The sequence below is a fragment of the Garra rufa genome, chromosome 1, assembly GCF_049309525.1.
Source record: "Garra rufa chromosome 1, GarRuf1.0, whole genome shotgun sequence".
Classification (NCBI taxonomy): domain Eukaryota; kingdom Metazoa; phylum Chordata; class Actinopteri; order Cypriniformes; family Cyprinidae; genus Garra; species Garra rufa.
Genome location: NC_133361.1, coordinates 5,976,486 through 5,999,432, shown reverse-complemented (window position 1 = coordinate 5,999,432; position 22,947 = coordinate 5,976,486). Strand labels below are relative to the sequence as shown.

The 22,947-nt window shown below is 35.6% G+C and overlaps 1 protein-coding gene and 1 long non-coding RNA gene across 2 annotated transcripts in view; one reads left to right on the top strand and one right to left on the bottom strand.

Moving 5' to 3' along the window:
• LOC141335231 (uncharacterized) overlaps nucleotides 1–22,947 on the top strand; it is a 243,591-nt gene that overhangs the window by 125,161 nt on the left and 95,483 nt on the right. The gene's annotated exons all lie outside the window — the stretch shown is intronic.
• LOC141341361 (uncharacterized) lies at nucleotides 8,033–9,532 on the bottom strand. The gene is made up of 3 exons (XR_012356650.1): nucleotides 9,460–9,532; nucleotides 8,579–8,707; nucleotides 8,033–8,126 (listed from the first exon to the last, which is right to left on the bottom strand). It is a non-coding gene; the product is annotated as an uncharacterized lncRNA (long non-coding RNA).

Below are 22,947 nucleotides of genomic sequence, written 5' to 3'. Positions count from 1 at the left end.
TGTCCAATCTCTCAATGTCAACCCATGCTTTACATGCTTTTTCAGCCGAGATTGGCTCAAATTGCATAAATTTGGTCTTGGTGCTTTTTGTTCTGATCTTCCTCCCTCTCATATAGGGACGATAAGAGATCAACTTTTATAGAACAGTGTTTTTTTTTTTTTTTCATTATTTTGAGATAGGACAGATCAGAAGTGAGAGGAACCAAAGTGGGAGAGAATCGGGATTCGAACACGGGACACCCGCAGCACAATGGCGCTAAAGCTATCGCCGCCGACATATATGGTCTTACTTTACTTGTTTAACTTTTTGTATAATTTTTTGATGAAGGATTGATTGATGCATACATTTATTGTTTGTTTATCGTCCTGACGAACTGCAGCTCAAGTGATTCATGTTCAAATAAAAGAAATCAAAATCTAAGTACACTGAGAAGTTCAAAAACATAGGCTATTTTACCAGAACAAAGGAAATACAATTAGATGTTTATCGGGTGTAAAAAAAAAAAAAAACTGCAGACAGAAAGCCCTTTAAACCACGGAAACCACTATTGCACAAGTGTTTTCTAAAAATAAACATTCACCTACATATTTGAAAAAGCTGACGTGTGATTTAAGGTATCTCACAGTTGCTAATGACACGTTTAATGAAACTTTCACTCAATTTTCATTTCACATCCAGTACATCTGTTCGCTCTGAAATGTTTGTATTTTGAAGACCTGCTTTGATCGTATCATGTCAAGTCACCTTTATTTATATAGCGCCTTTTACAATACAGATTGTGTCAAAGCAACTGTACAGTATTTAAACAGCACCATAGTGTGTAAGTAACGCATTATTGTAACAATCAATCAATTAGAAACTCATCAAAAACAAGTGTGAACAATTTTGAGTCATTGTGTAAACTATGACAGCTGTTTTGTAGTAGTGCTTAACTATTGCCCTTTACAGTTTTCCAAAGTGTGAATCTGCGTGAGAATCAAAATAGAAAATGTTTCCACGAGTAACACAAGAGCGCATGAGATTTGCAAATTATGTCTAACTACCAGAACTTGTTTAAGGTTTTGTCAAAAGAATGATGTATATGATAGAAACGTGTAGGAAAGTGAGCATTTGCTTTTTTTTTTTTTTTTTAGCAATTGAGAAAATCTGGACTGGACTGGAGTGTTGTTTTTTTTAAATGAATTTATTGTAAGAATTCAAGAAGATATTAGAAAATACATTTAACTTTCTGGCTTTCTCATGTTTCTACTCTGGAAGGATAACCATAATTTCTGAATAATACAAAATGTGTTGCATGTACTCAACACCAAAAGGAAAAAAAAAGGAAGAATGACTTTCAGTATGACTGGGATTCACATATTGCTTAATCTTACGATTTAACCCGAGCGTCACTCAAAGAGCACCTTAAATTCCGACTGCGCCACGAGGGTTTAATACCCACGGAATGATTTAACACAGCAACACTAAGTTCCTTGTTAAAAAGGGAACAGAGATGTGACTTTCAAGTTTAACCATTTTAATAATAAACATAATAAAAATCTCCACTTATGCAAAAGCAACTTTATTACATGCTTGTATATCTTTAAAAGCATGTCACAACTTTAAGAGATCTAAGCTTTAGGCCAAATATTAAGATAGCCCACCGTTTCTTACAATATCAGGATTCCCAAGCCTGCAGAAAGGGAGAGAGGAAAGTCACAGGGCCACGGACCCCTTAGCCTGAAAGCACACACCACACGTGCACTGATATACAAATCTGCAATAAAATAAAAAGGTGTAGTGAATAGTGCAAATAATTCTACACTCTCAAATCAATACTCATGCAGTGCAGAAAATCTCACACCACCACGCAGTGAGACGGCCTGGGCGACCCCAAAAGGATAGCGCTCCCATGCAGGCTGGTTCCTGTAACACAGAGAACTGGATTCAAACTTGGGTTTACAAATCAAAAAAACCCAGCGGTTGGCATTAAGTAAGCTCTGTCTGTTACTAAAATACCAAAAATATCAAAATAAACTTGAAAAATGTAGGGAATAGTGATGAGGGTATAGGGGGCGATTTCGGATACAGCCAATGACGATCGCAACATCAGGAAGTTACGCAATCTCCCGTTTGCGTTATTTACAGGGTGAAATAAAATGCGCCCCGCCCAACACATTATTATTCACTCTTGTCATACAATGAATAAAGAGCCCAATCCCAATTATATGTTCTACCCCCTTTGCCTACTCCTCGCCACTTCCCCTTGTTCCTTGAAACACAGCGGAAAGGGGAAGGGCTAAAATATTTCCCCTGAGAAATGGGACACCCCTACAACACTGTTATACGTCAGCATACGTTGTCGCTAGTTCCTAGTGTTACGTCAAAGAACATGTGCAGATGTTTATAAAACATTTCAAGATGTCAAAGCAAAACAAAGCGTAAGCAAAACAAACAATGCGTTATCACATGCGCGGCAAATTGCTAATCAGTGGTATAGTGATGCCGGGAGAAGTGGGTATATGCTTCATTTGTGAATTTCCTTTTGAACTTTCTATTTTAACACATTCGTTTACTGGATCCTTGAACTGAAATGCCTTCAGGGGTTCACCCTGCTAAAAAAAAACAAAAACAGTATGTTTTGGTGCTGGGATGCTGGTTTTAGCTGGTTTATGCTGGTCCTTGACTAGCAACATGACCAGCAAAAACCAGCAAAGGACCAGCATAAACCAGCTAAAATCAGCCATATGCTGTTTTTTTCAGCAGGGCACTGGTTTAAGAAATGTCTGATTGTAAAAATCTGCTTCTTTTCATTTGTAAGGTATTGTTTTCATTATTATGTATTTATTCAAATATAACTGGGGTGCGGGAGACGAAGCGGTAGCAGGCGCATTAGGCGCAATTATCAAATACATTTCAAAGCTAGTCGGCGCCACGGTCCTGACTGCATTATCACTGTCTTATTGAGTGTTTTTAGCGAATATTTACATTTATTCACATGACTGGATGTGCTGGACTGCCATGATTTTGGCTAATGCAGGACACTACAGAATAATGCGCATCAGAGGAGATTTAAAAAGTGGGTATACACAAAGCAGCCTGATAAAGAAGTGGGTATACACTATATACCTGTGTATACCCTCCACTACACCACGGTTGCAAATTGCCGTGCCACTGGTCTTTCATGTGTCTAACATGCAGTCAAGGGTATATGACAAAAAAAAAAAAAAAAATTGTAATATCGTGCAATCAGTGCTATCTGCTAGCAAACTTTAGCAATTATATTGCAAACGTTTATTTACAAAACAACACCATTAACACAAACACAAGATTGAAGGTAATATACATATAATCAATGAAACATTGTCATAAAAATCCTTATTAAAGGCAAAAATTGCATTTATGGGTCTGCTTGCTCGAGTGAGCAGCCATGTTGGAAATTTCTTTTAGCCCTTCGTTTGAAGTGAGATCCCGAAAAATCTTCATTTGGAGGACTATCTGGCCCTTCCCCTTACCCCTACCCCTCCAACCAAAAGAGAAACGAGACACCCCTACCCCTTCACGTGAACACGCCAAACGGAGGAGAGGGTGCTCGCTGCAGAGCCATATGGGAGGAGCTGGAGGGGTTGAGATAGACACCTAACCACACCCTAACCCTACCCCTTACCCTATCCCTAACCTTAACTCCACCCTTTTGTTCACTCAGAGGTGGAGCTGGACATCAAGAGAGGTGGAGCTGGAGGCCATTTGGCTCTGCAGTGAGCAGTACTTGGAACGGAGGGGTAGGGAAAAGTGTAGGGGTAAGGGGTAGAATTGGGATTGAGTTATGTTACTGTTTCGTTCTTATTCTGAGGTCACCATTAACACCCAGATCCAGACTGTATCGTAAAAAGATGGTTTGTCTAGTCAGACGAGATCAAATACAGGGGGAAAGTTCAGGGGGAGGAGTCATAGACTCACAGCCACAGGCCCTGCCCTTTTTTCCCTTACACTCCGAAATGCCCTTTTGTGTGGGTGTTTATTTATTTTATTTCATTTTATTCATAAATCAATGCCTGTTGGTCACTCTTTAAATTTAGCAGTGTTCAGAACAGAAAAAGCAAGACAAATATAAGTAAAACATAAATTTACTGTTAACATTTATTATAAAAGCCCAGCCTTTGTCATTCGCCACCAATCCTAGTGTATGTGATTTGCACTTTTATATATTTGAGATATAAGGAATTATGTCCCTGGGTCAACAACAAATTTTATATTATTATTAACACAAAATATTTCATTTTTCTATTCATAATATAATTTTTATTATTAATAGTAGTAGTTTTATTATTATTAGTAGTATTATTATTATTATTATTAATATACAGTAATTGATTACTGTTTGTCTTATATTTCATGAGATATAAAAATTTATGTCCCTGGGTTAACAACAAATTATAGGCTATATTATTATTATATTATTATATAACACAAAAATATTTCATTTTTCTATTCATAATATAATTTTTTATTATTAATAGTAGAAGTTTTATTATTTTTTTAATATTATTATACAGTGATTGATAACTTTTTGTCCTATATTTCTTGATATTTTATTAATAATAATAATTTGACATTATTATGAACAAAATCAATAAATATATCTATCTATCTATCTATCTATCTATCTATCTATCTATCTATCTATCTATCTATCTATCTATCTATCTATCTATCTATCTTTCTATTTATCGTTCTTGACGAATTGGTCATATTTATGAGCTACAAGGAATGATGTCCCTGAGTCAATACAAGAAATATCATATTGTTGCTGAACGTCAAATCCCGGACTGTTACTGGTCCGACTTCATTCGCGAAAGTGTTTGGTTTCCCTTTTTTATGGATTTGTACGAAAACGTCTGCTAAACTAATAAATAATAAAGTAATATAAATCGACGGGTGACTGGGAAAACTTCTCCCCGATTTTCCTTATGAACAGTTAACGTTAGTGTTAGCAGTCATTTCATGATGGAATTGAGATTACCACATTATGCTGAGCAGGGAGGTATCTTACATGCAACATTTTTAAAGAAAGGACCTTACCTCAGACGAATGGCTCTTGATGTGACTTGAAGGCGGAAATTCAAAAACGGGCGCTTACACATGATGACGTCACGCGATTCCTCTGGTTGAATTTTTTTCCCTTAAGCACCCCCTTGTTGCCCCAGGAATGCGTCCAACTCTGCAAAATCAGGCCGGGCGTTGAAGCGGGATCTGCAATTCCGACCCGACATCTGCCCGAAACGCACATTTCAGAGTAGAATTATAGCATTTTTTTCTTTCAGAGAAACAGTTTAACAAGAGTCAAACACTTTAAACAGTTAAGATAAGTAGGCTAAATAAAAAACAGCATCTGTGATCCAATTACACTAACAACCTTCATTCACTAAATACATCACAACAAAACAGACTGAATGAACCGCTGGGTTTTATCAGGAATCAATGTGTAACCCCTATAAGATTTCGGGGTCACTGTCATTCAAAGAGAACAGAAAATGGTTACAGTAGCTAGTAAATCCCTCTAGGGGGCGACTTCTCTTGTGAGTGATATGAGATAATCTGAGGAAGAACTAAGTAGAGACAAAGAGTACTCTCGTTAAGAAAAGAACGGAGAAAAGATCTGCTGACTCAGAGCAATAACTTTTAGAGAGAAAAGTGAAAAGAGTGGAAAGGAAAGAAAGCGTTTAGACTGATTTTGATCAAATTCAAAGGATGATGCACTATTTCATGCTTTGTTTCATGAAACTCCGGTGAGTTTTGTCTTCTGTTGAAAATTTCTTTGCAATTGTTCTTAAATGTACAATGTTAAGGAAAATATAACTGATTGTAATGGATGACGAACAAATAGTGATAGATGTGTACTGAAATGAAGATATAAGCATTATCTGTTGTAGGGGAAAAAAAAAAAACAATCGGAGTGAGTCGTTGGTTAAAATTGCTGTGTCATGGTAACTGCACGTGTGCAGTAGTTATGCTAATTTTTTCAATCTAGTGGGTTTCTGTTACACGAAAGCAGAAGCTATCATCTAGTAAAGTGTGACTTTTATTTGTTCTGTTTTTGCAATTGTGGTTTACAATGAGAGTATGTTTAATGTGCTCTGCTTAATGTGTTTAGTGGTACAACCTAGTATTTTCTTTGCAAAAGAGAGTGACACAGACCTATAGTTGAGAGGAAATAATTCATTTTATTTAATGTAAATTCATGTGTTATCATTTCATGGATAGGTCTGTCGTCAATTTAGATAACGTGAATAGCAATGAGTAACATATTCCCTGCATTGTGCAGGTTTTTTTTTTTTTTTTTTGTCTTGTTCTGAGTCACTAACGGACCTTGAACGGCGAGCCATCCCTGATCTTTGATATTTCACTGCGTTTGTTGTGGACCTGACTCTACAAAATACAGACAAGGAGACAGGAAAATAAATTTTCTTTACTTTGTTTTGGGACTTTCATTCTTTTTGTTTACAGGCCTGATTGTTTTCTTTGCACATATGTGATAATACTGCAGTTAATTTTGTTTATGGTACCAATACAGTATTTCAATTCTCACATTCATTATTGTGTTGCTGTCCATCCTTATGAAAAAAAATAATCCTCCCTCCGAACCTATATTTCGATTACTGTGCCCACAAAATTGCTCGTGCATAACCATTAAGGGTTAAAACAACGGGTTACAAATGCATTGTGGATAAGTCAAGTCAGCTTTATTTCTATAGCGATTTATACAACACACAGCAGCTTCACAGTAATTGACAAAAGATATAGCAAGAATGCATAACTTTTTTTTTAAAACGAAAATATAATAAATACATTTATGCCATGTTGAGTTGTGCTATAATGTTTGCTATTAATATAGATTTAAGAATAATCCACTGAGTTGTACAGCAGTTAAAATACCATGAGGCAGAAAGAGATAAAAAAAAGATGGCAGAAATGTTACTTTAGGGTTAAAAATGCCTTATTTATCCTGTAATGCATGTAGTATGTGCAAATGGCTAATGCATACAGAAGCATAACGAATCACAATGACACAATCCCTGCTCTCTGACCCTGAGTTTGAGTCAATATCAAAATGACCCGTCTTCAGTCCATCAGATGAAGATCATCCTCTAAACATGGAACCGTTGAGACTCAGATTCAGATTCATTTAGAGAAAAAGGATCATCAGAGCTGAACTCCTTCTGGGCACTAGATTCAGGGTCCCTGAGAGAATTAGATTCAGAGCTGAAGATTTATTTAAATATGAAGAGCTTGTGTTTAATCTGTTTGCTCAGGCATGCATTTTTTTTAAAGTTCAGATTTGCAGCAATAAAACAAGCATTTTATGTGGATTTCTTGTAACCACATAAACTTTAGGCTCAATCATATTTCAGTTTTTATGACTTTTTCTGGCACAAATATTTGACTCACTTGAAGATCCTTTTATGCAGCAAGACACATATCAAGATGATGACGATGAAGAAGAGTGCAAACAGCCACCACAGCTGATCTATACAAGAGATCAAATATCAAATCAGCTGATCTATAATGATTAATCAATATTAAAAAGAGGTTTAAAGCTGAATGTTGTACCTGAGTGCTGGAGAGATGCTTCATTCAGAACATCTTTAAAAACACAGTGATTACAAATATGAGACAAAAGATTGAAACTGGATTGAATGTGAACCAGATCTGTAAAATCAGTTTTATTAGTCAGATGTTTATCAGCTGAAACTCACCTGAGTTTGAAGTCACTGCAGTTTGATTCCTCACTGAAAAACACATTCACAATCATCATCATTCACTTGAAGATTCACTGAAGATTCAACACAGAGTTTGATCTCAATCAGGACACACTGATGTGGTTTACTATTTCTCTCACCTCTGAACATGGTCTTCAGTCTGAACTGTAATGACAGAAAGATTCATTAGAACAGAATTTATCAAATTAAATTCATATAAAACAGATGAATGTTGAGAGAGAGAGTTGATTTACTCCTGAAGCATCACAGATGATCTCATGTTTCAGATCCACACAGCGAGACGTGACGAGACGATCAGATGAGACAGAAATAACAGGATCAATCAGTCTTTCAGGATCTGATGGGTCTGCTATCACAGTCCCATCCTGAACATATTAAAGGACAAGACAAGAATCATATAATGCCTGTGTGTGTGTGTTTGTGTGTGTGTGTGTGTGTGTGTGTGTGTGTGTGTGTGTGTGTGTGTGTGTGTGTGTGTGTGTGTGTGTGAGTGTACCTGGTATTCATCACGTTGTGGGGACCAAATGTCCCCACAAGGATAGTAATACCAGTAAATTTTGACCTTGTGGGGACATTTCTCAGGTCCCCATGAGGAAACAGGCTTATAAATCACGCACCCAATCTCCTGTGAGGGCTAGGTTTAGGTGTAGGGTAGGTGTAGGGCCATAGAAAGTATTGTTTGTACAGTATAAAAACCATTACGCCTCTGGAATGTCCCCATAAAACATGTAAACCTGTGTGTGTGTTTGTGTGTGTGTGTGTGTGTGTGTGTGTGTGTGTGAATAAAGGTGTAGTCTAAAGACAGAAACACACTCACCTGTGAATACCAGCTCTGCTCACAGTCAGGATTATTGATGTGATTGATTATAACGGGCAGAACCACATACACAAAACCCACATCGCTCCGAATCTCAACACAGGTTATATTGATCTCCATATTTCAAAACTGAAAAGTTTTAGAACACAAATGAAACCCTTTAATATTTGGTAAGAATGTAATGATGTGCATTTAAAGCAGTCTCGTCTTTTCTAATCTTGTGCTCCTCACAAACAGCTTCTATAATTCAGATGAACTTGGAAGAAGACATACATTTCACATTAATAATTAAGAATGACTTAATTGAGAAGAACATCATCATAGATACAGATATTTCACAACATAGTTAAATATTCATCTTTCACTGCAATAAGAGCAGATAACCTGCAGATAACACTATTGCGCATGCGTCTGGTCAGATGGGAACGTGCATTTCCAAGTCAAGGCACTATCAGAAAATCTTGTCCCGAGAAACGCCTTTCTCTTCACCATCATCCTGTGAGCAACGATTTAATTCTGAACTTTATAGCCTAAAAACATTGAATAAATCTAAAACATATCCACTTTTTTCTTCTGTGCTCCTGTTTATTTCTCAAAACGAATCGGAATGGTCAGCAAAACAGCACACAAACACGGGACCTTACGCAAGTTTGCAATAATACTGTAATAGCTATAAGCTTATATTGCATTGCATTATAGTGCACCTCTTTCTTTTGTCTTATGCAGGGACTCGCAAAAGCATTAAACAAAATAGCTTGAGCATAGTCACAAAAAAATGTTTCCTGCAAAAATATTTAAGGACTGTTTTGCAAATGTAATTTATAGACTTGCTAATAATGAAAACGTCTCACAGACAAACTGTATCTATAAGTATTTCATACCTTAACGGATCCCTGTTTAAAGTAGACGATAAGAGCAGCGAGCTGATGATCCTAAAGCAACCTGTTCCTGAACGGTCTCTCTTTCCCTCCATAGCCCATATATAGTATTTATAAATAAAGCCGACCAGCCACGCCCCCTTGAAACCTTTCCCAGTAAATCACATGTTATCATTCTTAAGTCAAATAGTGTTGTCATGTGATGCAGCTGTCAAGATATGAACAAAGGGGATTCCCTGTCGGATGCAGTTTTCATGACTAACAGACGAGTTTAAACAAATGCGCTTTTGCTGTATCAGGAAAGCATCAATAACCACAAAGATTCTAACAGTAATATGTGCATTTAATATGTACAATTAAAAAACGATCACAGAGCACAAGCCGATTAGTGGAATGAGAATCGGGGGATGGTGGAAAGCTGTCTTTTACTTTTTAAAAACCAATTATTGACTTCGTTCTCTCTCTTCTGACATCCGCGATCTATCTCGTGGAGAAAGAAGGGCATTTCGTTAAATCTGACTGAAATACAGTGCTGTCTGCACCACTTCTCACTCAATCTTAAACACTTGCATCTGTTCCACTTTTCTAATAATGCAATCTGAGGTTAAAGAAGGGAGAGCATTGTGGGAGGAATTGTACTGAAAATTGTGAATGCTCATGAAATTATTTTTGGACAAAAGCAGATTGGGAACAGAGGAGCTCATAGCACGCTACATTGTACAGCAGACAGTGGAGAAAAGTTTTTATTATTATTTTTATTTTTTTTATGCCTGTGCTCAAAATGACTGCACTGTTAAAAAACAGTGGAAAAAAACAAACAAACAAAAAACTGGCAGCTGTGGAGTCCAGAATATTAATGTAAAAAATACAATAGCATTGTTTTACCGTTTTCACTTAAATCTACAGGTAAATGCCATAATTTTATTAACTGATGTAATGGTAATGTACCAACCTTTTGAAGTACTGAAATATGTTTTGAACCTTGCAGGTGGTGATGATAACATCAAAGCCCATCTCAAGGAGGTTTTAATTAGAGATCAACTTATACAGAACAGTGTCTTCTTTAACTTGTTTAACTGTTTGCATCGTTTCTTAATGAAGGATTGATTGATGCATGAGTTTATTGTGTTTGTTTATCGTCCTGACAAACTGTAGCTCAAATGTTTCATGTTCAGATAAAAGAAATATCAAAATCTAAGTGCAGTGCGAAGTTCAAAAACATAAACGTATAACCGAATTAAACAGAAATCTCTCTAAACCACAGACACCACTATTGCATGAAGTGTTTTCTAAAAATAAACACCCACCTACACATATGACGTGTGATTTAAGGTTTCTCACAGTTGCTAATGACCAATTTCCTGAAACTTTGACTTAATTATCATATCACAGCCAGTGTGTGTATTTTGAAAAACTGCTTTGACCTTATTATTAGAAACAAGTGCGAACAATTTTGAGTCATTGTGTGTGTACCATGACAGCTGTGATGTAACAGTGCTTAACAATTGCCCTTTTTCAGTTTTCCACCAAAGTGTGAATCTGCGTGAGAATCAAAATAGTAAATGTTTCCATGAGTAACACAAGAGCGCATGCGATTTGCAAATTAAGTCTAACTACCAGAACTTGTTTATATATTTATATATATTTGATAGAAACGTGTAGGAAAGTGAGCATTTGCCCCTTTTTTTAGCAATTGAGAAAAACTGGACTGGACTGGAGTGTCGTTTTTTAAATTAATTTATTGTATGGTTTGTCACGACAAAATACGAATTTAAGAAGATATTAGAAAATACATTTCACTTTCTGGCTTTTTCATTTTTTCTAGTCTGGAAGGAATTTATGAAAAATGTGTTGTATGTACCCAACACCAAAAGTAGTGTTTTAAATCAAAACCAGGAAGAATGTGACAGGCTTTCAGTATGACTGGGATTCACTGCTTGCTTATCTACCATGACAAATAAGTCACATGACCAAATCTTGTGTAATGGAAACATGACTTGCAGAAAGTGAATCATCACCTGTGCTAAAATGCTTTATTTGCACATAATTTACATCCTGCTCTTTCTGTAACGTCTGTATATCCGTTACATTACTGTGTGTATAATTGGATGCTATCTAGCAACCTGCCTTTTCAGTTGCTATTGCCAAAAAGCAACTTTTTTCAGATTTCAGATTTTTTTTTTCTCTAATAAACTCTGTGCCAGTAAGAAGAGAGGCAAAAACTGAACTGTAAGCTGTCATGCACTTAATCTCGAACAGGCTGGCTGACTAGAAGATAAAATATCTGAGCATGTGCATTGATATGTTTGCCTTATTTTTTCAACTTAACCCTCCTGTTATCCTTGGGGTCAATTTGACCCCATTCAATGTTTAACGTATGTACATATATAATTGACTTTTTTTTTTTTTGCTTCAGATTGAATGACTTTTCCTAATTTAATGGGGAAAACTTGGTAAACATAAAACTAACATGATATTATTTGTTCAATGCCCTGTACACATTTTTGTTACATCGGTGTTCTTTGGGGTCAATTTGACCCCAGTTTCTTTTAGCTGTATAAAACATAAAAAATAAAAAAAAATTACACACATTTGTTTTGGGTGATATTGAGGTCACTATAACATGCTATGATTTTATAATATGCACTATAATTTTATATGTTAAGTATAATAAAAATAAAAAATAAAACTAACACAACCATACCTGTAGTATTGCGAGAACCACTGTCAGTTGAATTGCTCTCTCAATCGAAAATGGCCTCTACGCAAAGGTTTTCTGTCAGTGAGATTTTGTCACAGGTTTTTGACAGTGAAAGTTGGGGGGTGTTTCAGAGTGTTGTTAAGTAGTCAACAAAGACATCAATTACCTGACACTAACCTTTTAGCAAAAAAATATCATATTCTAGAGGTTTTAAATTTGGGGTCAAATTGACCCCAGTGGGAAAAAGGTGTTAGCGGATTTTAGGGTAACAGGAGGGTTAAAAAAGTAAGTGTTTGTGCAGTTTAAAATTTGTAAGTTTACTCAACTCAAATATCCGTGTTTTCATATAGTACAACTTAACATTTCATGTTGACTAAACTTACAATTTTAAGGCAGCACAAACACTTTAAATTGGAGCTGTGCACTTCTGATTGTGAGAAATCCCAAGAATTTAGCCTCATTTGTCATTACTTGCATTATACGTTTATTACTTGCAGGGCTTCAGTTTGTTCATAACATTTAAGTTCATGATGGAGTGTGTGAATAATTTTAGCTTTCTAAAAAGCCATCAGTGCCAAAAAAAAAAAAAACATAACACAGAAAATTAAACTTTTATAAAACAACCCACCTCTACTTGTCTCCAAGTAAATAATTAGACGTGACTTGAGTTGAATTAATTTATTAACTAATTCGCTTTAAGGAAAAAAAAAAAAAAGTTGTCCAAATGATGTTCTTAGCAATGCATATTACTACTCAAAAAATAAGATGTTGAACATGGTCTTAATATCCTAATGATTTTTGGCAAAGAAAAAAAAAGTCTACATTTTCGACCCATACAATGCATTTTTGGCTATTGCTATAAATATACCCATGCTACTTATGAATGGTTTTGTGGTCCAAGGTCACATTTTAAAAGAGAGATTTGGGTTTGATTGCAGAATTCAGGAGACAATCAGAAACACAGGAGGGTCTTTAAGATTTTACTGTATAATAAAACAGACAGATGCAGGTGAATGAGAATAAATAGAGATCAGCCATTACGATGATGACGATGAAGATCATCCTCTGGGCATGGAACTGTTGATCTGCTCAGATTCAGATTGATTCACTCAATTCATTATGCCTGAGAGAAACAGGTTCAGTTTCAGCAAATGAAGACTCATAAAGTATCTACTCAAACACGAATGTGAATCATTCAAACTCACTTCAGTTGAATCTATCTCTAGGTTTGACTCACTCACCTGATTTCTGAATCACTGCGTTGAAGGATGCTCTGAAAACATCTGACAACAGATTGAAGCTGATTATTAAATATTAATATACTCACAGTATTTTAGAGATTTTGTAGTTTATCCCACTGATCTCATCATTAAATATGACTTTATGTCATATCACAATCTGGTAAAGGAGTCAAATCCTAAATTATATTTTTATTTTTATTTATTTTTTGTCAGTCTCACTTAGATTTCATGACTATTTTAAAGTCTCTCTGACACAATTATAAACTCCTGACTCACCTGAAGATCCTTTTCCGCAGCAAGAAACAGAGAAATGCCAGAGGAACAATGAAGATCAGGATAAAAAACCACCACAACCGATCTATACAAACAACACCACAATAATATAATCTGATGAACTGAATTACTGAACTACATCAGGCTGTCAATCATCAGCTGAACTCACTTGATTCTGGAGTCGATCTGATGATGGAGTCTGTGCCGTTAAATGCTGGAAAAAAAAAACACAATTCAGAAGAATCAGGACAGATGTGTGCATCTCTTTTTTTTTTCTAACATGAATGTATTTAATGTCTGTGATCTGAAAATATACAGAAATTAAGCTCTGTCATGTCACTGAAATCTCTATGAATCTAATCAAATGGAACAAAAACACTGAGGTTTCTTTCAAATAATCTGTTTTTGTGTTTCACTGAGGACAAAAAGTCCTATTTTGGACATAAATGAGATTTCTGTGTGAGCTGCCTCTTTAAAGATGAAAAGAAGTGTTGCTCTCACCTCTGAACATAGTCTCATGCTTATACTGAAATGATGAAAAGAGGATCATTTATGAGGTTCATGAGTGTATATAGTTTGTTTTTACGTTTAATATCCTGAACACAATCACCACCACTTCTGTGATTAAATATGAAAACAGATGAGTGTTGAGAGCGATTGAGTTGATTTACTTCATCAGAATGACAGATGATCTCATGATGAAGTTCATCCACACAGTGAGACGTGACGAGACGATCAGATGAGACGGAAATAGCAGGATACACCAGTTTCTGAGGATTTGCTGGATCTGCTCTCAGACGCCCGTCCTGAACAAATGAAACAAAACAGAAGTAAGCACCATATCTGAGTGAATAATGGCATAGTTTAAGTACATACACTGTAAAATCCAATAGTTTACCTTACTTAGATATAATTAGTTATCTTGCTACTAGGTTGGTTTAAGTTACAGCTACTTTCAATGCTAGTAAAGCAATTTACTTACAGCTTTGAGTAAAGTTTACTTAAAATATTCAAGTAGCCACAAAGGAGAGGCAGCTGAGCACTAATATATTGCTAATTTGCTAAATAAAATAAAAAAAAGAAGAGGAAATACAAGTTTTTGAGGTGGGTGTATGCAGTTATTTTTCACAAGTTACATTCACTAATTTCCCAAGGTATGAAATATTTGAAAGAACATTACATATCCTGACTTCAGAAACTGATGTTGATTTTCATAAAATGTTGTTTGTTTGTTTTTACCTACCATTATAGTGGTTAAAGTTCCCTGTGGTTGGACACTTGTAACTTTGTTTGTTTTATTGTAATTTTATTCCTATTGATGCAGCGATGCAATACGGACTCATACTTTTTTATTTCAAGGGACTAAAAGTAATATGCAGGTTGCTCTTAGAAGGAAACCTATTTAACTAAATCATTAGCTAATATATTTCAAATACTCATTAATGATCTTCAACAACTTCATTGTGCTTCATAAACACTTTGAGAAATCTAACTGGGCTGAGACAATCATTTAATATACGAGGTAATGTGCTTCAACATTCAGCACGCAAATCGGTAACAATTCAATTTATTTTATTAATTGTGACAATAACCATTATATTATTTTATTAGCTCTTTTTTTTTGTGCTACTACTGACACAAGACAGTAAATAAAAGTTGCAAATAAAAACAACAACAGCAAAACAAACCAATTGCATAATTTATGCATGCTGCAATGCACTCTGGGAGTCAGTGAGTAGCTATAATAAGTCAAGAGTAAACCTTAAGTAAAGGATCAAGTAGCCCCTACAGTTGTTTTTTAGCGGTTAGAATTCTCATTTAACTAAACTAAACTAATTAAACATTTGTCAGTACAACATATTATTTCTATTTCACTTAGTTTTTTTAAGACAATCTGTTTTCATGCTTTTTTTTTTTAAGTAAGCCCAACTAATTAGATTTTACAGTGTACCTAAATACCAGCTCTGATCGCAGTCTGGATTATTGGTGTGGTTCAGAATAGCAGGCAGGATCACATACAGAAATCCCACTCTTGTCTGAATCTTCTCACAAGTCACATTGATGATGTTCATGTTTTAGCTTAAATGAGGAAACTGAAAACACAGAAAAAAAAATACTGCATTTAATTATTTGTTTTCTTGACTTTTATATTCATGGTATTCAACAAATTATAACTCAAGTTTCCTTACACAGCTATACTTTATTTCAGGCGACTGTCTATCGAAACGCTGAACGCAGGCGCCCCCATGCGGTCACTAAAATGAAATAAGTTTAATAGGAAAGAATAACCTAGTACATCAGAAAATTGCTTTTCATTTAAAAATTTACTGCCAATGAGGGAAAAATCTCCTGGATTTTTCTATGTGTCAGGTTTGCTCAGATTTGAAAAAGAAAGCGTTTGTTCGGTGCCGCCTTACAAAAGACTTCTGTCCACGTACTCTAATGCAGTTTCAATGGGTTTTCTTTCTTACTTCTCACTCAGCTGATCTCCTGGGATGGAGCCACACCTTGACAACCGCTGCCCTAAAAAAGAGTAGGGCCTACCAGAAACTAAGCTGCTAAAGACATAAAAGACGAAAGAAAAAACAGCGATCCCAAACAGAAGAACAGACATTTATCTGCGGAGTATGCTTAATATTGTAGAGCACAGTCTTTATAACCACTGGGAAATAGTTTGTAAAACAGGTGTTGCGCGTTCTAATTATAATAATAGAAGCTAGGATTTAGGAACAGTTAACTATTGAGTATCTGTTGTTGAGGAATCGATCAAAAAACCGGCTGATTTCAGAGTCACGCATGTTGCATTCAAGTTTAATATCCTCGTTTCTTCTAAAGAATTGTTTTAAAAGCATCGTTTATAAACCTAGTAATTATAAAAACGGTTGTCAGTCAAACTGTTTCATACCTTGAGAGGATCCTTTGCCAAAGTAAGTGAAGAGCGAGGAGCACAATTGCATTCCTCCAGGCTCGAGCTCTTGAGCGCGCATCTAAAGCGCAGCTCAAACAAGGAGCCGCTACATGAAAGATGCGGAGAAATGTATGTAAATTTGTGAGTTTCTGTCAGGAAAATGGGATTTACCGATTGACCCTGAATATTTTCAAACGACTGAATATTCCTGTAAAAAAGGCCAACTAAAATAAACAAATAAATAAATTTCAATCAATAATAAATTATATTATAATAATAGTAAGGCCTGTAGATAGGGAGTACATATTATTAAGAAAAATATTATAATTTATTTATGGAAGTCCGTAATGGTCACCCCCACCAAAAAAAAAAAAAAAAAAAAACATAGTCTGTGGGGTAAAACGCTCTCACTATTAACGTTATTGTAAAAAATGACCTCAAGGTATAACTAGGTTGATTCTCATCACGGTTCATTAATAAATAATCGTATCTATCTATAGTCTTTTTTTTCCTTTTTTCTTTTCTTTCAGTAGATACATTAAAAAAAATGCTTTGTCAGATTGGAGGTGTTTAACCCCACCTGTGGAGCAACAACTATTTTTTTAATGCCATTGTCACACAAAAAAAATATATATGTGATTTATAAGTATGAACAGGTGTGCTCATATTAATATTTTGATGGAAGATCCATGAACGCTACAAGCTTTGTTCACATATTCTAGACATCTAAAGATTTTCCCACACTTTTTTTGCACTTCAAATTATGATCTTCTTTTCAGTAGTTTGCATAACACATCTGTTTAAACAACAAGGCTAACGTTAAATGGTTTGATATTTCACTATGTTTACTTTTCCTTTCCGGATTTTTGTTTAAACACTTAGATGACTGCTCCTCTACGCAAACATTTGTCAAACTGTTACTTTTTATTTCACTGTTTATTTTTCTTTTATTTCAATTTGAATTTTATTAACAACTCGGGATTCCAGGAACAATGATTCCTAACATTCCAAAAACATAAAATCATTTGAGCAGAAAGCCGGAGACAAAGTGATGATAAAATGAGCAGAGTTTATTGAATACTCTAATTTGCATCTGTTTCAATTCTCAGTCAGACTTCATCTTATCACTGCAACCTGCAACAAGTTTTATAGTAAAACTCCATAAGACACACCATACAACTCTGCAGCTGTATAAATTCTCTCTCATCTTAATGATGACAAATATTACATAAAGTAAGGAAATCACCAGAGTAAACAACTTAGCAAAAAGCAAAAAAAAAAAAGATAAAATATCATCATCATCATCATCATCATCATCATCATGTCAAAGATCACAGTGATTTTCAGTCCTGAGTTGATCAGTGAATCAGGAGCATCAGATCATTTGAACAGCAGATTCAGAGTCCCTGGGAAGAACACATTCATTTTCAGCATATTAATGAAGCTATAGGTTTACTTACAGCAGATTCATATTTATTCTCATTAGATCTGTGTTAAGGTTAAAACATCATCTGTTTCACCTCTTGTTAATTGTTTGGCTTAACGAGTGTCTTGCTTTAAATGTGATTCACAGAATAAAACTAATGATCTCAGTGTTGTTCATCCACAGAAATGACTCACCTGTTTTCTGAATCATCATCATCACGCCTCTGAAAACATCTGACAACAGATTGAATCTGATTATTACATATTATCACATTCCGCACAGAGTCTGAGTTTATTCCGACTGATAGATTCAGTATATCCCAGCAGGCACACAACATCATATGACGTTAATATTAGGCTAGATTTAGGTCGTGAAGTCAGGTGTCCAAAATTCAATGTCTAGACAACATCTTAAACCAACGTCATATTGACGTCAAATACTAACATTTATTCGTCACGTATGGCAAACCAAAATCCAACATCTGATAGACGTCATTGTGTTACAACGTCAAGATATAACATCAATAGACATTGATGTTTGGTTGTTTTTAGGTTGCGTTGTCAGTGGAAGTATTTAGTTCCAATCTCCTGGTTTTGCTAATTAGCTCAGTTTGTCCACCAGGAGGACAGAGATTGGACCAAGTCATTTCATTTGAGTCTCAAGGAAAATCCCAAGTCCTCAAAGAGTTAAAGTTAATGAGATAACTGAATGATGATTGTGCATTAGTGATGAACACCTGCTGTTATTACAGAGGATCAGATGTTGATGTTTTGTTGGTTAAAATGATGTGACTGAGTTTTCTCAAGAACCTAATGGGCGGAGTGTGGCAGTTTCTGATTGGCCCTTTCCTATGTTAATTGTCAATTGTAAGCATAAGTGTGTGTGTTAATTATGGAACGCTGTGGGAGGGAGTGGCTGATTTTGTTAATTGTTTAACATTTTGTTTTTCCCCTTGCATTTCTTATAACATGTAGTTTTGTTGTGGTTATCTAATTATTTTCTTAATTATCCCTAGACCTATGTTTATTATTATTATTCACTGTTGTATTAAATTAAATATGTGGGGGATAATGTACAGGCAGCGGAGGGTCTTGTATCACACTGAAGTGGCTTATTTCGCGATATCTACCGGCTTCCTGTACATTATCCCGCTTATTACACAGCTACTTGCCAATGAAAAAAAAAACTGGACATGAATATGAATTTGACATCTTTTATTGGCATATTTGTTTTAAATTAACATTTTTATCCTTCCCCGAAACGATGTAGTACCACGAGACTAACATTCAAACTATGTAGGTTAGTGAGACAATTTAAATAGATTAATGTCGAAATTTTCCATTGTTAATTGTGGTTTTCCAGTGTTTGTCACATGATGGCGCCAACGGTAATCTTTGTTGGCACGGAGGGCTTTTAAACATACAAGCAGTACCGGCTATGCGTTATTACTTTGGAGCGGTGATTATTTGAAAAGAACGAACCTGCAAATGTCTCAACTGACCAATCAGAATCAAGCATTCCAAAGAGCCGTGTAATAAATATTGATTATGTAAGGGATAATCAACAGTTTGCCGCGCGTTAAAGGATTTTAAATGCAGGACGTGGAGGCTAATAACCGCCCGACTCGAAGCGGAGGTGGTTGCCTCCGCGAAGTGCATTTTAAATCCTTTAACGCGCGGCAAACCGTTGATTATCACGCTTATTCCATGGTTATAGACAAATTAAAACTAGGATTGATATTTGCAGCGCAAAATTTCACTGAATGGATAAAAAAGACGGTTATTTTCGTCAGTTATGACACGCAGCTCTAGCATTCTGCCCGCTTCAAATCAGACTCAGAGATTAAATAGTCCGGTAAAATCACATTTATTTGAATGAAAAATAGGATTTGTTTCAGTAGACTGTCGATCGACCAAGAGAGAGTGTGAAGGCAAGAGAGAGGACAGTTGCGTGTGTGTGTGTGTATGTGAATGTGCGTGCGTCTGCATGCTCTGCGTCTCTCTATACAAACAACAATTCATTCAAAAAGAGCAGTTTTACCACCCCGTTGCTGAGGAATATAATGTAGCGATCTAGTATCTAGGATATTTTAATAAGGATCGCAGGCAAACGCTGACAAGAATTTTATATATGTGCGCAGCAATGCGATCTCCGACCTCTCTCTCTCTCTCTCTCTCTCTCTCTCTCTCTCTGTGCTTTTGCGTGCATCAATTAAAGCAGCGCATTAATAAAGAACGGTGATTAAAATGACTTGGAACTACCTGTGCATTAAGTAAGGGATAATGTACAGGCAGCCGGTACTTATCGCAGAAATAAGCCCCGACAGTGTGATCAGGTGTAATAAACCTGTATATTGCAGAATGTTTTTTTCTTTTTCTTTTTTTTTTCATCTTTTCTTGACCAATAAAACATCAACATCTAAACCTCGTATAATTCTTAAAAAGAGATCTCTTTAGGGGCTTGGGATTTTACTTGAGACTTGCTTGAGACTCAAAAGGAATTATTTGGTCCAGTCTCTGTCCTCCTGGTTGAAAAACTGTGCTAATTTGCAAATCCAGGTGATTGAAACAAAACACTGGAGATGACTTTGACTCACTGAACCTGGATTTTACACCTCTGTGAATTGGAAAGTGAACAAAATCCAACGTCAAGCCAACATCTTAAAACGCTTTGACATTGACGTCGGACTGACGCTGAGTTCTGACGTCAACCCTATTTTATTTTCCAACCAAAATGCAACGTCCCCACGACGTTGGGGTACAATGTCAATCTGATGTCATGTTGACGTCATGTACCTGCTGGGACGATACTTTAAAATTGATCAGGACTCACCTGAAGATCCTTTTACGCTTCATGAAACAGATCAATATGACGATGAGAAGAACAATGATGAAAACAGCTAAAAGCCACCAGAACTGATCTGTACAAGAGATAAAAAATGCAATCAGCTGATCGACTGAACAAAATAATAATAATAATAATAATAATAATAATAATAATAATAATAATAATAATAATAAAACAAAAAATACTGTGAAATCAACTGATATATAAAAATTATGAAAAGAATATTAGGAAGCAAACCACAGATGTCACGTTCTTAATGTTTTACCTGAATGCTGGAGATCTGGAAGCACTTCATTCCGGTGATCTTTAAAAAAACACACAGTGATCACAAATATGAGCCAATATGACAGAAATGATTCAAACTTGATTGAGTGTGAATCCGGGGTGTGTTTTCCAAAAACGTTTAATGTCATCGCACACTCACTCCGAAATTTTCGTATTCATTTTTTCGTATTCGCAATTCTGTATTTTTTCTGTATTCGCTTTTACGGTGGCTCTGAACTGTCAAAACACCCCTCAAAATGCTACTGCTGCGGAAGACGCACAAAATCGAAAAAGATCCGATCAGATTAAAATTTCGGATGCAGTTTGCAAACGTGACTGACATAACATGAGGTTGTATTTATTTTTTAATGGGCGAAAAATTCTGACTAAAAAGCGTGTGCAAGGCTTCTAAGCCTGATGAATTTTTAGGATTAGGGCACAAAAAAAAACGCATATAAAAATGTTGGTTACCTAGTTAACTGGTGATAAGTTCCACTGAACTCTATTGGTTACGACAGAATTTGCAACCATAGTTTGATCTGTTAAATTAGTGAATAATCAGACGTTTATCAGCTGAAACTCACCTGAGTTTGGAGTCACTGCAGTTTGATTCCTCACTGAAAAACACATTCACAATCATCATCATTACCTTGAAGATTCACTGAAGATTCAGTTCAACACAGAGTTTGATCTCAATCAGGACACACTGATGTGTTTTACTGAAGTGTTTCTCTCACCTCTGAACATGGTCTCCAGTCTGGAATGAGACTGAAATGAAAGAAAGGATCATTAGAATAGCATTTGTATTGTTCGTTGAATGATTAAATATGAACACACATGGATGTTAAGAGAGAGATTGAGCTGATTTACTCCAGGAGAATCACAGATGATTTCATAATTCAGATTCACACAGCGAGACGTGAAGAGACGATCTGATGAGACAGAAATAGCAGGATCAATCAGTCTTTGAGGATCTGATGGGTCTGCTATTAGACGCTGGTCCTGAATAAATGAAACAGATGAGAATCATAATGTAAGTGTGAATAATGGTGTTTGAGGACAGAAGCACACTCACCTCTGAATACCAGCTCTGCTCACAGTCTCCACTGAGTGTTTGATTCAGTGAATCAGAGGGAAGTTTGAACTCAAACCCGCTATCAGTCTGAATCTCTCCACACGTCAAAGAGATGTTAGGCATGTTTCAACACTGAAAAGAGGAAAATATTTTGAATTAAATAACTCAATTACTCCATAAGTTATTACTGCATGAAATATGTTTCAGAGCAAACAGACATGGGAAATGTGTATTGTGCATTTAAAGCTGTGCAAATGAAAAGACATTAAATTTACTTGTTTTATGTTTAAAATTAAACTGCATTGTTTTCCTCACACAGATCAGTGCATTTTCAGAAAGTATTTTAAAATGTATCTATTACTGAATGCCATTGCATCTTCATATAGACAGAAGGAAGCACTACTGTCACTAATGAAAAAAAAGTCTAAAAACAATTAATGTGCATTTCTGTTCACTATAGGGGTGAGCGGGGCACAACCTAACGCGGGGTTAATTGTAACACACGTGGTTCAAATATTTCCACAAACACTAGCATAACCAAATTTACGTTATTTACTAGTTGCCATAGCAACACTATGCAGAGAAAAAAGATCACCAAAATTCAAAAGCATTTTGAAGATATCGCTGAATATTTATTTTACCATAGTAAAAGTACATTTCTGGCTGAAGTAAACTTTTCATTTCTGTTTTTAGTATTCATTTAAAGTTAGACAAAACTGCTATTATTTTAATCTCCAATTTGTTATTTATCCGTTT